Below are 12,844 nucleotides of genomic sequence, written 5' to 3'. Positions count from 1 at the left end.
GCATGTGCCAGTAGTCCCAGCTGCTCCAAGAGGCTGAGGCAGGAGAATTGCCTGAATAAAGATGCCCAATATAAGGAAGCCCAGGGCTACAAAAGTATATTTAATCACCCAGGAGGAAGCATGATAGCAACAAAAAAAAGCATGGACTAGAGAGTCTGATGACCTGAATTTAAATTTCAACTAGCTATACGCCCTTGTTAAGTCACTTATCTTTTCTGAATCTGAATCTCTATTTATAAATGAATGATGTTTGTAACGTTTGGAAAGGATAAAATTATACATGTGTTTGGTATGCACATGAAAAATTAATTCTAAAGATAGACAGTGTTCCTGACATACATGGGAGGTAGACCTCAGATTTAGAAGCTCACTGATTTATGAGAAGTCTGCAGAGAAAAGTACAGCGTAGGCAGTTCCTAATTGAGAAAAACACTGTTGTCCAAAAGTTCACCTACAAGTCATTTATGTTAAAACAGAATTACTTTTTCTTCCCCCAAAAAATACACAAAGGTTAAAAAAAAAAAAAAAAAAAAAAAGCTCCCAGATGAGAGAGCTCTACTCTTTTGTATTTCAATGACTTTAAAATTACAGTTTCAGAGTTTCTTTTCTATGCTTGGATGTCCCTAAAATAAATGCATAGCTTTTTTTGAGATTTTTCAGGGGATTTCACCATTAGCAACCCTGACAAAAAGATAAGAATTTTTAAAAATTGTTCCTTTCTGTGCCTGATACTCCTGTCCTGAGGATTCAGTTCTAATTATAAACAAACTCATCTGTAATCACAAAATTTTTGAGAAAGATTGAGTCCATTCCCTTCTAATTGCAGCCACGAATTCCTCTTGTCACCTTTTCACCACACTACCATTTCCTTTCCCTTTTTGCCCATCTAAACACCATATGGAAACTTAAGGATACCTGAGTGATAACAGTGGGTCATGGCCAACTGGCATGACTTAAAGAAGATCCAACATGTCAGAAGAATGCCAACTTCTGAGGAATTTTCTTTCTTTTTTTCTGGGCAATTCATGCTAAGCAGTGACAATAATGAATCAGAGAGGCAGAAAAGAGATGAGCTATGGATATGCTAAGGAGTTCAGCACTAATGCTGAGGCAGAAGCAGCAATGATAACAGCAAACACACAGCACCTATCACATGCTAGGTACTATTCGAATCATGCTTCCAATTAAGTCCTTTAATACTTACACAATCCACTCATTTTATAACAAGGAAAATGAGGTACAGACAGATTAAGTAACTTGTCTAAGGCCACACCACTAGTAAGTGATGGAGCCAGGATCTTAACACAAGTCATCTAGCTCCAGAGTCCACAATTTAATTTCTACAATATGCTGCCTCTAGAAAGCAGGAAGATTTAACTTCCCTGTTTCCCAGTTCAAACAGACCATACTCTACATAAAGTGAAACCAAAGGAAGAAATAGAGACCCAAAATGAATAAAGTCTGAAATGGAATAGACTGTTGTAGATAGTCAAATTAGCCAACTGTTCACACAAGGTATGAAGAAGTCAGAATTATGTATATTAGAAACCAGCAGTGGGTCTATCAAAGAAAGATCAGGAATATTCGCATTTATGCAATGTTAATGTCCATACATCTTTAAACAAATCACTTTTAAAATCCAAGATTTTAAGAAAAACCCTTAAGAAGCCTCTTTAAATCGTTATTCAAAGTACATTCAAAAACATTGCTTTTACATTTCAAGGTACTAAATCCCTCAACACAAAGAGAATTAAGCATACACAGTATATTGTTGTAATTGTTCTATTTTATTATTAGTTGTTGTTAATCTCTTATTGAGCTTAATTTGTAAATTAAACTTTATCATGGGTATGTATTTAAGAATAAAAAATGAAAAAAAACAAAAAACATGGTACAAGCATATCTCAGAGATATTGCAGGATCAGTTCCAGACCACTGCAATAAAGTGACTCTCTCAACAAAAGGGGTCACGTGACTTTTTTGGTTTCCCAGTGTGTACAAAAGTCATGTTTACACTACACTGTAGTCTATTAAATGTGCAGTAGCATTATGTCTAGGAAAACAATCTACACACCTTTATTAAAAAACAGTTTACTGTCAAAAAGTGCTAGTGATCAGCTGAGCCTTCAGTGAGTCGTAGTCTTCGTGCTGGTGGAGGAGGGTCTTGCCTTTGTGTTGATGGCTGCTGACTGACAGGTGGTGGTGGCTGAAGGCTGGGGTCACTGTAACAATTTCTGAAAATAAGACAACAATGAGCTTTGCCACATTGATTGATTCTTCCTTTCATGAAAGATTTCTCTGTAGCATGTGATGCTGTTTGACAGCATTTTACCCACAATACAACCTCTCAAATCCTGCTCCTACTTTATCATCTAAGGTTATGTAATAGCCTCAACCCTTTGTTTTCATTTCAAGGATGTTCACATCTTCACCAGGCATACATTTCATCTCAAGAAACCACTTTCTTTACTCATCCATAAAAAGCAACTCCTCATTCATTCAAACTTTATCATGAAAGTGCAGCAATTCAGTCACATCTTCAGACTCTATTTGAAATTCTAGTTCTCTTGCTATTTGTACCACATCTTCAGTGACTTCTTCCACTGAAGTCTTGAACCCTCAGCGTTATTCATAAGAGTTTCAGTATCAACTTCTTCCGAACTCCTGCTAATGTTGATATTTTGCCTTCCTCCCATGAATTACAAATACCTTAACGGCATCTAAAGTAGTGAATCCTTTCCAAAAGGTTTTCCATTTACTTTGCCCTAATGTAGCAGAGGGATCATTAAGTACAGAAGCTATAACTTTACAAAATGTATTTTTTCAATAATAAGACTTGAAAGTCAAAATTACTCTGTGGTCCAGGATGTTGTGTTAGCGACATGAAAACAACATTCATCTCTTTATAAAACTCTATCAGAGCTCTTGGATAACCAGATGCTTTGTCAATGAGCAGTAATATATTTTATAAGAACCTTTTTCTGAGCAGTAGGTCTCAACAGTGGGCTTAAAATATTCAGTAAACCATGCTATAAGCAGATGTGCTGTTATCCACTCTTTTTCCATTTACAGAGAACACAGCCATAGCAGATTTAACATAACTCTTAAGTGCCCTAAAAATTTTTGAAATGGTAAATAAGCACTGGCTTCAATTTGACATCACCAGCTACATTAGCTCCTAATGAGTCAGCCTCTTTAAAGCTTTGAAGCCAGACATTGATTTCTCCTAACTATTTAAGTCCCTGATAGCCTCTTCTTTCAATATAAAGCTGTTTTATCTACAATAAAAATCTGTTGTTCAGTGCAGCCACCTTCATTAATGATCTTAGCTAGATCTTCTGGATAGCTTTCTGAAGCCTCTACATTAGCACTTGCTGCTTCACCTTGCACTTTTATGTCATACAGATGGCTTCTTTCATTAAACCTCATGAACCAACCTCTGCTAGCTTCCAACATTTTTTCTGCAGCTCCCTCACCTCTCTCAGCCTTCACAGATTGAAGAGAGTTAGGGTTTTGCTCTGTATGAGGCTTTGGCTTAAGGGAATGTTGTGGCTGATTTGATCTTCTATCCAGACCACTAAAACTTTCTCCATATCAACAATAAGGCTGTTTTGCTTTACATGCGGTCACGGAGAAGCTATTTTAATCCTTCAAGACCTTTTCCTTTGCATTCACAACTTGTCTGTTTGGCACAACAAACCTAGCTTTCAGCCTATCTCTACTTTCAACATGCCTTCTTCACTAAACTTAATTATTTCTAGCTTTTGGTTTAAAGTGAGAGGCATGCAACTCTTCCCTTCACTTGAACACTTAGAGGCCATTGCAGGGTTATTAAATAGCCTAATTTCAATACTGTTCTGTGTCAGGGAATAGAGAGGCCTCAGAAGAGGGAAAAAGAATGCGAACGGCCAGTTGATGGAGCAGTTGGAACATGTGCAACATTTATTAGGTTCACCATCTTAAATGTGCAGGGCTGTAGCACCCCAAAATAATTAAAATGGTAACATCAAAGATTACTGATCACAGATCACTGTAACAGACATAAGAATAATAAAGGGCATGAAATATTATAAGAATTAACAAAACGTGACACACAAAGTAAGCACATGCTGTTGGAAAAAAATGGCACCAATAGACTTACTTGACACAGAATTGCCATAAACCATCAATTTGTTTTAAAAAAATGCAATATCTGCAAAGCACAATAAGACAAAATTCAATAAAACAACACAGACCTGTATATATGGGGTAAGGTACTATGTTTGGTTTCAGGCATCTACTGGGGGTCTTGGAATGTATCCCCCATGTTTCAAGGCGTGGGACAACTGTATTCAAATCTGGTACAGAAAAAATACCAGTTTCCCTCTAGCTGCTGTTCATGTATCCTGCTAGTGGCCACATCACTATTTGGTAATAACTGAATCTAAAATCTTTCCAATAGGCTTAGCTCTCAGAACCACAAGACATACCAATAACAGCTCAATTAATTCAGTATCTGTTAGGCACCAGAGTGCTAAGGCAAGTGCAGTGTATACACGTTCCATCATGCATGTGGGGACTCTGACCATCTTGCTCCCCACAATATCCTCCCGTTCCTGACACATTATTCCAGATAACACAACAGAGAAAAGGAGAGGTCAAGGTCTTACTCAAGGTCAAACAGCTAGTAAATGGAAGAACTTGGAATTGAACCCTACAGTCCCTTATTTTAAAACCCAAATTCTATCACACTACCCCATATTTTCCAAACTGTCTCACAAAAATCACATGGTGAAAATATATTGCCAAATTTATAAAAAAGAAGATCCAGAACAAGGTATTAAGTTGCTACACTTTGTACAGAAGAGGAGGAGGGTAATTGCTTAGGTAAGTAAAAATCGATAGGTGTATGTTTATAGAAGCATAGACTATTCTGCAACTTTTTCAAAGACACTGATAGTGGGATATGGCAGGGCTGAAGGACACTGAAATAATCTTACTTTGCACTGCATTACTTTTGTGTTTGTCAAATTTTATATCTTAATAGAGGGTTGCCAGATTTATCAACTAAAAATACAGGATGCTAGTTAAATTTGAATTTCAGGTAAATGAATAATTTTTTAGTGTATGTCCCATGCCATACTTGGAACATATTTATACTAAAATCCAATTTTATCTGAAATTCAAACTTAACTTGGACATCTGTTATTTTATCTAACAATCCTACTATGTTCATGCTAGCTTAGAAATAAAAACATATAAAATCATTTTAGCTTTCACGCTTCCTGTAAAACTTTAATATAATGAGAGAGCTGCCTAATCCTTAATAAACCTCAAAGATTTTACCTGTGACCATATGATTCTCCAACAACTTCTTGGTAACACTAGTGTCAGCAGGGGATAAAAATAAAACAGAATATTTGGTATTATTTAGAAATAGGAACTGATTAACTGAGTAATCATTTTACATTTCAACAAGTTGTAATGGTAACATGTAGGCACAGCTTTTACGAACTAGAGAATCAGCGTTTGAAACATAACACAAATCATTCTGCTCAATGCAGATTATATGGCAACTAACAAGTGAAAATATGTTTTATGCTAAAAATAACTCTATGAAGAGAAACTGCCCCAAATGCATACAATTTTCTACTTATCTTAATTCTGACTGAAAAAGGAATACAACATTAAAAGGGCTTATTTCAATGGCTTGCAGCTTGTCAAAGTTGCTCAGCATCTGTTATTGCATTTAAATTTACCATTTCTATCATTCATAGTTGCCTCAGCAGTACCTGAAGTAAGCAGACAAAGGCACAGTTGTAGTCAACTGCAAGTAGTTTTTCATAAATACAACTGTCCATAACAGCAATACTTACACTTTCAGTCATAATTCCTACTTTTGGGTAACATTACTGTACTATAGCTCTAAAAGTATAGAAATGTCACAGTACCCACCAAATCATGTAGTCATCCAACAGAAATCACTCAGCCTTTTCTTAGCATCTGTTCTTCTGAACTTCTCCCTCATTTTTATACGCTTTGATCAAAAAAGCATTCATGAACACAATTTTTATTTTCAAGTAGACATTTATAAATCTTCCTAAATTTATTCAATGAAAATAAGATGTATTAATTCCATTTTGCCAACCAAAATGAAAGAAAATCAAGTATTAAAGAAACTTAACTTCACAACACACTTCAAATACTGATTAATATTCTTGTTGTTTCTTTATGAAACTACCAGATAAATTACCTGAAATGAACATGCTGTAGTCCCAGCTACTGGGGAGACTGAGGCAGGAGAATCGCTTGAACCCAGGAGATGGAGGCTCAATACAGCCTCCGCCTCCTGGGTTCAAGCGATTCTCCTGCCTCAGTCTCCCCAGTAGCCTGAGATCGAGCCACCACACTCCAGCCTGGGCAACAGAGCAAGAGTCTGTCTCAGAAAAGAAAATGCAGGGAAGGTCAAGGGAGTAGAAAAGGACTCAAATTCTGTCATTTACTGATTCTGCAAACACACATGGGGCACTTACATGACTGGCATGTTGTGTAGTAGCAGAATTGGAGAAATGATGATACAATCTGGGAACTCACGTACAAGCGAATGAAAGGAAAAGAACAATTAAAATACAAGAACACAAAGGAGGGACACCCAAGCTTAACTGAGAAGTCAGGGAAACTTCCTGGAGTCACAGACCCCAGCACAGAGTCTTAAAGAATAGGTGGGGGAGAAGGTCTGATGAAAGAGCTCCCCATATAAATGCAAGAGTGCATCGTACCTTCTGAGCACTGCATGTAGTTTCTTATACAGTACCTGGATTGGGGCTGACGAAAAAGGAGAGACAGAGAAGATGAGCCTGGAGATGTGAGTAAAGGTTGAATTATTGAGAGCCCTCCATACTACTCTTAAAAAGTTTAGATTTTTTTTTGTTTTGAGATGGAGTCTCACTTTGTCACCCAGGCTGGAGTACAGTGGCACAATCTCGGCTCACTGCAACTTCCGCCTCCCAGGTTCAAGCTATTCTCGTGCCTCAGCCTCCCAAGTAGCTGAGATTACAGGCACCTGCCACCACACCCAGCTAATTATTATTATTTTTTTTTTGTAATTTTAGTAGAGACACAGTTTTGCCATGTTGGTCATCCTGACCTCAGGTGATCCACCCACCTAGGCCTCCCAAAGAGCTGGGATTATAGGTGTGGCCACTGCACCAGCCATTAAAAAGTTTAGATTTAATTAGAAGTTTATTTTGGCAAAGTGATCTTTAGAAAGTTCATTCTGGCAATGGTATAGAGGACATACAAAAATCAAGAGAAGCTAGGGATAAAGAAGCCAGATAAGAGGCATTTTCAAAACTAGAGAAGAAAAGGAAAATAAAGGAAAATGGGAGCTAGATTAAGATTAGTTAAGAGATGTAAGTACTGTGACATGGTAATATGGAGGTAAGGAAGATGGGTTTAGGATAAATCCCACCTTTCCTGCTTTGGTTATTGTTGGATGGTAATACTACAAGGAACATGTCAGTGTTGTGACTATTCTAGAAAAGTCTGCCCTAATAGAGTTTGAATAGCTGAGTACAGTACCTTACGATGTTGCTATGGAATGAACTGTGCTGCCCAAAATTCCAATGTTGAAGCCCTAACTCCAATGTGACTGATTTTGGAAACAAGTCTTTTAGGCAACAGTTAACGTTAAATGAGGATATAAGAGTGGAGTTCTGATCCAATAGAATTGGTGGTCTTCTAGAAAGAGGAAGAGAGGTAAACCTGTCTCACTGTCTACATGCAAGCACTGAGGAAAGGCCACATGAGGACACAAGAAGGTAGCCACCTGTAAGCCACAGACAAAACCCTCATCAGAAGCTGAATCCTACCAGACCTTGATCTTAGACCTTTCAACCTCCAACACCATGAAAATAAATTTCTGTGGCTTACACCTTTCTAAATAATTTGTTATGGCAGTCCAAGCTGACTAATACAGAATTCAACCATTCCACAGGCCCTCCTCCAAGGACAATGCTATCATGTACTATGCTTCGCCCCTGTCTTCCAACCATAACCAAGGGAACCGGGGCTGGGCTCCTCAATTCAAGGGAAGCCAATCTAAGTGCTGACATGAAAAGCATGAATGGACTACAGTGTCGCTTAAGAACTTAAGAAATATTGAGAGAATAAGTCAATTAATGGTAGAACAAGAGTTGAGAAAATAGAAGGTGGCTGAGTAAGGGATGAAGAAGCTAAAATGGGGTACACACAAGCCAGAGTTATGAGACAGCAAAAACAAGTCAGTTGATAGAGACAGAATACAGCTGACATTAAGAGAGGCAGGCATTCCTTGGGAGATGCGACACAGCCAATAAGAGGAAAATAGAGTAACTGGTCCTACAGATGCACAATCACTGATCTCCATTTTTACAGTGAACTCCATTTTGCCAGAGGTATGTTGTATGAAGCTCTGTTTGCTCCATTTAAACACACATATTCATTCAAATGCAGTCTGCTTTGGTATGGTACCATATCATCACATTAAAAAAAAAAACCCTCTCAAGTACCCTTGCTTATGAAATACCCTTCTTCCTTTACTTCATTTGTACACTGTACTTCTAATAAAGATTTGAGGGAGTTAACTAGCAAAGACAATTTTAGTAGGCCCACTAAATAATAATCCTACAGGAGAGATAGTTACATCAGAAAAACAAAGGGCAGGGAAGCTCCTACACTTGATGGCTGAATAATAACACTATAAAGTTCTGTTTTGCTCAGAGCCTGAGAAAAGCCATAAGCTGCCACCAAATAAAACATAAATCCACTGTTAAAACAAAGGTAGTGGACAGAGTATGGTGGCTCATACCTGTAAGCCCAGCATTTTGAGAAGCCAAGGTGACAGGATCACTTTTAGCCAGGAGCTCCAGACCAGCCTGGCCAACAAAGTGATACCTGCCTCTACAAAAAAAAAAAAAAAAAAAATTCTTAAAATTAGCCAGGCGTGGAGGCACATACATGTAGTCCCAGCTACTTGGGAGGCGAAGGTGAGAAGATTATTTGAGCCCAGGAGATTGAGGCTCTAGTGAGCTATCATCATGCCACTGAACTCCAGCCTGGGCAACAGAAGAAGACCCTGTCCCTAGAAAATGAAAATTAAAAATTAAAAAAAAAAAAGGAATGTGAGCTCTGACAAATTTTCATTATATAAATGAAATCTTAGTAGCTCTGAACAATATTTATAAATAGTAAAAATATTTCTGACCAAAAATCTCCATTCAGGCCAGCCATGGTGGCTGATGCCTGTAATCCCAGCACTTTGGGAGGGCAAGACTGGTGGAACGCTTGAGCCCAGTAGTTTGAGACCAGCCTGGGCAACATAACAAAACCCCATCTCTACAGAAAATAAAAAAAAAAAATTAGCAAGGAGTGGTGGTACACATCTGCAGTCCCTGCTATTCAGGAGGCTAAAGTGGGAGGATCACCTGGGCTCGGGTGGTAGAGGCCGCAGTGACATGTAATCGCACCACTGCACTCCAGTCTGGGCAGACAGAGAAAGACCCTGTCTCAAAAAAAAAATAATATAATTAAAAAGAGTTCTCTTCATAGGAGGATAGAAATGTTCTTTCTTCAAACTCTACTAGAAAAATTCAGCCAAATATACATGTTAAAACTTTAAGGTATCACTAAAAAAACAGAAATAGAGTCTATATAATATATACACCAAGATGAAAAAAAGATGAACAAAAAATACTCGAGCAATCTAAAAGAGGTTAGGAATGGGAAAAAAAGGAAAAAGGAGAAACCATAGTAAACAAAAAACACAAAACAAGGGCAATGAAATAAATCCAGATATCCATATTCACAATAAACAGAAGTGGGTTAGACTCATTTTTTAAAGAACAGACTGAGAGTCCAAATCTCAATAATGAAATGGAGATTTACAGAATAAGTAGTTTATTTATATTTTTAAAATATAAAAAATAGTATATGGGCCACATAAAAATATGTATATACATACTTTCATCACATTCAACAATGGATTAAAAGGACACATTCTAAAATGACAGCAGTTAGGAGTGGACAGATGGAAGTAGTAGCCTCATATGGGGGGACTCAATGGGGGAATTTAGCTTTCTCTGTTTTTTTTTTGTTTAAGGAAACTGTATTTTTATAATGGTTTTAAATTATGCATGTAAAAAGCAGCTGGGTTGAAATATTTATGCATAAAAAAATATAATGTCCACAATTTGCTTCAAAAACTTCCAGGGAAGGGACAACGGAAATGTCTGAGACAAGGGAAGAAACAAGACTGACCATGAACTAGTAGTTGTTAAAACAGAATGATGGATATATGAGGATTCACTGCATTTATGTACATTTGAAATTTTTCATAGTAACTATTACAAAAATAAGGCAGCTGATATGTGAAAATGTTAACAATATCTAGTTTTAGAGGCTAGGACTAGAGATGATTAGCACAATATTTTTCAAATCCTCCTTATCCTTGACAAAAAAAAAAAAAAAAGATTTCGCCTAAAACTGTAATACTAAGTTATCTGGGAAAAAATAATGTTACCATTGGTAAATTCTCCCAGAACAATAATTTATTTAGCTAGACTACTTAATTCCAGCAAAACTAAAGGAAATATTATGAAAACATTTATTTAAAATATAGTATCTCGTAAATAATCATTTTCAGCTTTGCTATTAAAAACAAAGCTTTATTCTCATTTTCTGATGCTACTCTGCTTCTAATTTTACCAAGCTGTTTGAGATACAGGCCTAGAAGCAGATACCCATTGGCCCTGGATTAGTCAACTTCTCATCAGAGAGCAGGAGGGCAGGAAGTGATGAACAACTACTGCCGTTCTACTTTTGAACATACGTTCAAAAACCCCACCTTTGTGAATTATGGGGGGTCCCAAGACAGTATAAATATAAACCTGTTTCAGTTTAAATAAAACTTATTTCTCTTCCATGAATATTCAAATGACAATATAATGAACAGTTAGTCACACAATATGTATAAGCTAATACTAAATTATGGAAAAGAGGCATGTTAATCCACAATTATATAAACATACACAGATCAAAATCACTACATTGACCAAGAATCCACATACTTTAAGAAAGTTTGGTGAAAATAGTATAGTATCATACCTTTTCCTATTAATTTTCTAATGGAGGGAGTGAAGCCTACTGAAAATGAAAATATATATAATACAGAAATTGAAGTATTTTATTACTTACAAGTATTCTTATATAACAAATGTATTTATACCAAAAAACATGTTCATTACATTTGCTTTGGCTTTTGAAAGTTATTTTTATTTAAGATTGTTGGTCTGAGGCAAAATGCTCTTTCAAACAGTATATATGTTCTTACTTTACCTGCAGATTCTCTAAAACGCATAGATACACAACTTTTATAAAGAATATTAGCAGATTCATATCCACTTCCAGAATTATATATTTATATTTTATGATACTTTGAGTTAAATACCCTTATTCACTGCTTACGCTCAACTATAAAGTTAATTTTAAAGTTGAAAGGAGCGTCAAAAAAACATACAGGTCACAGAGAAGCTAAAGCTCACTGAGGTTTGATTACACAACAAATCAGTGGTGTGTCTGGGATCAGAACCCTGGACTGCTGCACTAACTCAACCGACCCTCTGAAAGGCTGACTTTCCTTTTCTAAAAATATTTAGACCAATCAATTCTGTTTATAGCCCATTGCATTATATTTATTTTCTTCCCCATTAACCCTCACCCATAATTTAAAAAAAAAAAAAAAAAGAATCCAAAATACACATTAGAGAACTATGGATTCTAACACCTTCTCTCTGAACATGCTTTTTACATACTTTTCATTCATAATGTTCTCTTAATGTATCTCTATTGGACAGGGGGCCACTTTTCATTCATAATGTTCTCTTAATGTATCTCTATTGGACAGGGGGCCCTTCCCTGAAACTGTTAACTCACTCCAAACATGGTGACTGAGGGGAAAGATTTAAGTTCTTCTGAGAATTAAGATTTGGCCTCTTCTGTTCTCTCACTCCTTAGTTAAACTCAAAGGAATTTAGGTTGTTGGGCAGATTGCCCCTATTTGTACCACATTTTCAGTGTTAAGGGCCAAGACACAACATGCCAGGCATATTTCTTGCATAGAACCAGGCAGGGGGATTCTTCCAAGAGCTGCCCTTGCAGGTGAACACAACAATGTGTCAATGCCGAACTCCAGAGGCAGCTAGCTGCCCATAAAGCACTCACTGTAGCCACATTATTTTCTTGGGGGAAACCTAAAACATGCAGAAGACTTAACTTTGTGCCACAGAATTCTTCAGTGCCATTCCAACACTGGCAACAAATTCTCCAGGGGAATTACTTCAGGCTCTTACCTCCTGCCCTTTGTCTGCCTGGAATGAGGCAATTCAATGAGCCCAGGTCGACTGTGTCCTGGTGCTTATAAGCATTTGGGCTCTCGCCTGTCATCCCAGCACTTTGGGACGCTGAGGTGGGCAGATCACCTGAGGTCGGGAGTTCAAGAAAAGCCTGACCAATATGGAGAAACCTAGTCTCTAATAAAAATACAAAATTAGCCAGGCATGGTGGCGCATGCCTGTAATCCCAGCTACTGGGGAGGCTGAGGCAGGAGAATCACTTGAACCTAGAAGGCAGAGGTTGCGGTGAGCCGAGATTGCACCATTGCACTCCAGCCCGGGCAACAAGAGTGAAACTCCATCTCAAAAAGAAAAAAAGAAAAGAAAGCATTTGGTACTCAAAAGCTTACCCATGGGATCCAGAAATATAGTTGGCAGCTGGACTCTGTTAGAACCTATCAACTGCTGTCGGAGGTGATAGTACAACAAAACATGTC

General features: G+C 37.4%; 1 protein-coding gene across 12 annotated transcripts in view; it reads right to left on the bottom strand.

Moving 5' to 3' along the window:
* Positions 1 to 12,844, bottom strand: part of MPDZ (multiple PDZ domain crumbs cell polarity complex component) — a 183,235-nt gene that overhangs the window by 156,209 nt on the left and 14,182 nt on the right. For all 12 annotated transcript variants that reach the window (XM_055294247.2, XM_055294252.2, XM_055294253.2 and 9 more), the window contains exon 2: positions 2,075 to 2,234. The gene's annotated coding sequence lies outside the window, so the exon portion shown is untranslated. The remainder of the gene's footprint in view (positions 1 to 2,074; positions 2,235 to 12,844) is intronic.

The sequence above is a fragment of the Symphalangus syndactylus genome, chromosome 9, assembly GCF_028878055.3.
Source record: "Symphalangus syndactylus isolate Jambi chromosome 9, NHGRI_mSymSyn1-v2.1_pri, whole genome shotgun sequence".
NCBI lineage: Eukaryota > Metazoa > Chordata > Mammalia > Primates > Hylobatidae > Symphalangus > Symphalangus syndactylus.
Note: the sequence above shows the minus strand (reverse complement) of the source record. Positions and strands in the feature narration are given on the sequence as shown.